We start from the raw sequence: 6,000 nt of genomic DNA, 5'->3' as shown, positions 1-6,000 counted from the left end.
TTGATGCAAACAGGAAGTAGTATAACGGAAGACCTTCTCATTACTAGTAATGAGTTTCTAGTTCTTTTTATTATTATTATTTTTTTCCCCTTTTCTTTTCGGACGATTTCTCAGAGATGGCTGGACGGATTTTCTTGAAATTTTCAGGGATAATAGAAAATAAAAATACCTACAAAAGTAACTTTCATTTTTTTCAAAATTCACTTCCGGTCGTCAGATATGTCCGATTTCCGTCTTTTTCAGAAATATTTTGTCCGAGTCATATCTCAGAAACGGTAAGAGATTAAGACACCAAACTTATATGAGTAATAGATCTTGAGGAGTAGGCAAATCCATTTGGGTTAAGAGCGTCAGCCGTCACTTCCGGTCGTCACAGGAAGTGATCAAAGAAATCGAAAATTTCAACTTTTCTTTTTTGAATCTTTTTTTGCATCACTTTATTGCATCTTATTTGTAGTTTCGAAATATGTTGGTCCCACCGGAAACAAAAACGACAACTTCCGGTTATAAGCGAAAAACTGCATAATTTGAGTATTTTACTTTCCCATAAATATTTTTTATAGACAATGTATTTGAACTGATTTTTGAATATGTTATCAAGACTGCAAATGTCTAGAGTAACGTCAAATATCTTTGTAAAATTCACTTCCGGTCGCGCGATTAAATGTCCGCAAAATGAAAACTTGTCAGAGTGAGATCTCAGAAACTGTAAGAGATTATGACACCAAACTTACAGGAGTATTAGACCTTGAGGAGTAGACAAAACCATTTGGGTTAAGAGCGTCAGGCGTCACTTCCGGTCGTCACAGGAAGTGATCAAAGAAATCAAAAATTTCAACTTTTCTCTTTTGGAATAAGACTTGCATCATATAATTGTATCTTTTTCACAGTTACGATATGTGTTGGTCCCACCGGAAACAAAAAACGACAACTTCCGGTTATAAGAGAAAAACTACATAATAAGAATTTTTAATTTTCCCATGAGATTAAGACACTAAACTTATAGGAGTAATAAACCATTGTGAGTAGGCAAAACATAAAGGGTTAAACGCGTAATCCGTCACTTCCGGTCGTCACAGGAAGTGATCAAAGAAATCAAAAATTTCAACTTTTCTTTTTAAAATTAAAACTTGCATCACTTTATTGTTTCTCTTTCGCTGTTTTGAAATATGTTAGATTCTATCGGAAACAAAAACTTTAAACTTCCGGTTTTAAGAGATAAACTACGTTATTTCGTGGTTTAACTTTCTCATAAATATCACTTATATATAAGTATTTGAAATGTTTTTACATATGTTGTAGATACTGCAAAAGTCAAGAGAAAATTCAGAGATTTTTATTCAGTTCACTTCCGGTCGTGTGTTTTCCTGCCCTCAAAATTAGAATTTGTTCTCACATTTGTTCGGCAACAATAATAGACTGAAGTCTAAAACTTTCAGGACTTATAGTCAGTCATCAGTTCATTTGCATCGTGTAAAGATCGTGTGTCGTCATTACTTCCGGTCGTGACAGTAAACGAAGCAAAAAAGTAATTTTTTAAGTTATTTTGTTTCTAAATAAATTTTAGGCTAATACCGACGTTGGAAAAGACATGTTGATGCAAACAGGAAGTAGTATAATGGAAGACCTTCTCATTACTAGTAATGAGTTTCTAGTTATTATTATTATTATTCTTTTTTTCTACTTTCTTCTCCGGTACTTTTTTGTCCGGGAGTGTTCTCATAGAACCACTCATCCGATTGACATGAAACCTTTTTAGGGTTAATAGGCATGTTGTGTAGGTGTTCGGAACGAAGGTCATTTTGCGTGCACATGCATGCACGTGCGCACGCGTGCAATGAGTGAAATGACTGATATACTTGATGAAGCCGTAACTTTTATATTTCTTGATGAATTGCTTTGAAACTCAAAATATAAAGATATATTAGTAGTCTAGACAAGATAACATGGTCAAATTAGCGTGAACTCACGCGCATGCACGTGCGCTCTTCTCTGATTGGCTGATACAAAAATCTCAATAATTTCCTTGTTTTTTGACAAAATACTTTGAAAATTAGAATATATTAAGTATATATTATAAGGTGCTACAACACGTTATATAGGAAATTTCTTGAAAACACGCGCATGCAGGTGTGCTGCAATCTGATTGGTTGAAACTTTAAATGTCTATAACTCCCTTTGTTTTCAACAAAACAGGATGAAATTTATGACAGGGATAGGCACATAGAGCTCCTACATTATGATACTCTCAAAATTGAATGCAAGGCCATGCATGCGCGTATGCTGAATTTTGATTGGCTAATACTTAAAGGGTACATCTCTCTTATTTTTCAATGAAATTCTTTAATATTTAAAACAAATGTATGTATTGTGAGACAATATAAGATAATTAATGTGAAAAATGAAGAAAACATGTGCAAGCACACGCGCTGAAATTTGATTGGCTAATACCCATATGGCTATATCGGAGTAGTTTTCCAATGAAATACCCTTAAAAATAAAGTGTCCATCTATATTACAAAAGTATTGTCTAATTTATTGAAGCTTGTAGGGAATGGGGCATCATAAGGGATTGGGGAGCCGTTTGGGGAACATCTGTAACGGTTCCCGTTACAATTAGCACTAGTTGTTAACGCTACTGTTACCATTCTACATGTACAAAACTCGCAGACAAAAAGACCTGATTTTGCAAAATGCTAAAATTTGGTCTTTTTAACACTTTTGTTGGTTTCTGATTTACATCATTCAGGTACAAAGTTGAGGTTTTCGATTTTTTGGTTCTGATTTTTCTGAAAATTGGCGCTATTTAAACATGCAGCATCTGAATGATGCATATCGCAAAAAGAAAATTGGCGACTGGAAGTACACGTACCGGCGTCTACAGTTGCAAGAGGTTTTAATGTTGCACAATGTCTAACCTATAAAAAAGATGCCAACAGCATAGTACAACAAATGATCGCAAAAAATATGGTAGACCACGCGTAACATCAGCAGTGCAAGATTGTTTCATTGGTTTGCCTAATTTTCATCAATGTTCCACATTGACGTCGTCTAACGATGCCCTACCTGCACATGTCTTTCCATTAATGCAGCATTCTATAGCCACATTTCAATCTGAGAATACACATGCAGCCACATACAGCTCGTTTGACAATGCATTCTTGCAAAGCCACAGCATCCTGTTTGGATAGACATGCATAACCGCTAAAGACAACCGCATCCCCAGATTGCAACAACTCACTAAAGCTCTACATATAGTGTGGGAAAGCATTCACATACAGTTTTTAATACACTCATTTGGGTCCATTGTGATGACGTTTTAAGCTATCATTAGTGTCAGTAATGGGCATGGCAGACATTGATATTTTATGACCTTGAACTGTCTATGATTGTAAAATTTTTGTGTCGTTATGACATTTAGATTGTAGACCTATTGTTTATCACATTTCTTTATTATCAATACATCATTCAACTAATTAATGTGTCACTAAGATCTTTTTTGAACAGTATATTTACATTCAGTGTAATTTCTTTATAGAATCCTGTGGAAATGTACAACATTCAACTGTCTATAACACACACGAAATCTTGTCAGGACGCTGTAGAATACACAATAGGAACTATATACGCTAACGCGCGGTAATCATTTTATCGGCACCTTCAAGTGCTTTTATACGACCGACGACATCCAAAAATAAGATTTCAATGCTTATACAATTTTCTGGCTCAGAGTAGGGGGTATCTCTTCCAGCCCCCCCCCCCCTCCCGTTCCCCACTCATACCCCTTTCCAGAAATCTGGCAACATCACTAAAGGCCGTAGCTAGGTGTAAATATGCAAGCACAGTATAATGAAAGTACTTGCACCACACCAATTTAAAAAAAAAGAAAAGGAAATCTCTTATCACCTTATTCACAGGCTCAATTAAGTGAGCTTTTCTGATCGAAATGTGTCCAGTGCCCATCTTGCTGTCCGTTAGTCTGTCGTCTGTAATCTGTTCACATTTTCTACTTCTCCAGAACCACTGGGCCAATTTCAACCAAACGTACCACTAAGCATCCCTAGGTGAAGGGGATTCCAGATTGTTCAAATGAAGGACCATGCCCTCTTTCGAGGGTAGATAATTAACGAATTAGTGAAAATTTAATAGCAACTTTCAAAAATCTTCTTAGGAACCACTGGGGCTGAAAAGACTTTTGTGAAAGTTTCATTACGTAATGTTAGATTTGAATGTCTTCAAATCATGACCCCTGTGCTTAGAATAGGGCCACAACAGGCGCTCAAAGTTTTACATAGGAATATATAGGAAACAATCTTTAAAAATCTTCTCAAGAACAGCAAAGTCCTGATTAGTCAAATTTTTATGGAAGCATCCTCGGGTAGTGTGGATTCTAGATTATTCAAATTGTGACTCCTGGGGGTAGTGTGGGGCCACAGAAGTCGAACACATTTTTACATAAGAATGTCTGTAAAAATTTTATTCTCGAGAACAGCAAAACCAGGACTAGTCATATCAATATGGAAGTATCCTCGCGTAGTGTAGACTTGAATTTGTTCAAACCATGAACCCTGAGGTTAGGTTGGGGCCACAATAGGAAAGTATTACATGGGAATATACAATCATATTGATATGACTAAATATGTAATTTCAAGTTTGTTCAAATCCGGGTTTAGGCTACAAAAGGTGATAGAAGTTTTACAAGGAAGTCTTTTCATGAGGAGCAAGTCCACACTAAATAATGATAATAAACAAAAGGTTCCTTAGTTGTTTGGATTTATTTTTTTTTTAATTTTGTACCCTTGGGGAAGAGCTTGACTAAAATCAGAGATCCACATTCTTCATGAAATATGGAGATAATGCCTAACAATATACAGGGTAAAATGTTTCAAGAACTGTATAGGGCCATGTCATATTGATACTGAAGCATCCCAGTGTCGTGTGATTTCAACTTTGATGAAATCGTAGTCCCTTTAGGGCTAGATTTTGGTCCACAATGTGGAGTCAAAATTTTTATGAAGTTAAACAGGATTTTTTTTTTTTAAATCTGCTGATGAAGAACAGCAGGGTAAGAGTGACTCAGGTGAGTGTTGTGACCCATTGGCCTCTTGTTTTCCTATATATCCCAATTTTAAAACTTTGATTTCCCAAATGTGACTCCATCCTCACCACGGGACCATGATTCGAACAAACTTGAATCTACATTATGTCCGGAACTTTCACAAATATCTCATCTTTCTTGGCCTTGTGGTTCTTCGGAGGATTTTTTACAATGTGAGACGTCCACACTATATTTCTTTTTCTTTTTTTGGATTATCTCCCCTTTAAAAAACATGACCTTTATTTGAACAAACTTGAATATGTTACTCAGGGATGCTTTATGGTAAGTTTGTTTGAAGTTGGTAAAGTTGTTCTGGAGCAGAAGTTAAAAATGTGAAAAAAGAACAGATGCAAAATCAGATGGTCGACAGTTGATCGGAATAGTTCACTTGAACCTCTGGTTCAGGTGAGCTAAACCGATTTGAAAAATAATAATACACCAAGAAATGAAGATAAGATTCCGTTGTACAATGGTTGATTCCAAAGTTTCTTCACAATTGCTTTAAAATCCTTATAATTAATAAAGCAATGTAATAAACAAACCTTTACCTACTAATACCCTATCTTTTTTATGCCCACGTAATCAAAGAATCGAGGTATATAGCTTTTGCCCTGTCCGTCCGTCTTTCTGTCTGTCTGTTTGTCCGCAAAAACTTAAACATTGCCAATAACTTTTGATGGGTTGGAGCTATTCCTTTCATATTTTACATGTGTATTCCTTGTGACAAGACCTTTCTTTGGGTACCAACATATTTGACCTCTTGACCTTGGAGTTTGACCTACTTTGACCAAATTTTACCAAACTTTAACCTTGGTCATAACTTTTGAACACTTAGTGCTAGGGATTTCAAACTTCACCTTTGTATTCCTTGTGAGAAAACATATCCTTGGGTACCAACAATT

This window comes from Saccostrea echinata, unplaced genomic scaffold (assembly GCF_033153115.1).
Source record: "Saccostrea echinata isolate AGI-Se365-2 ecotype Australia unplaced genomic scaffold, CSIRO_AGI_Sech_v1 ptg000029l, whole genome shotgun sequence".
NCBI classification, from domain to species: Eukaryota; Metazoa; Mollusca; class Bivalvia; order Ostreida; family Ostreidae; genus Saccostrea; species Saccostrea echinata.
Note: the sequence above shows the minus strand (reverse complement) of the source record.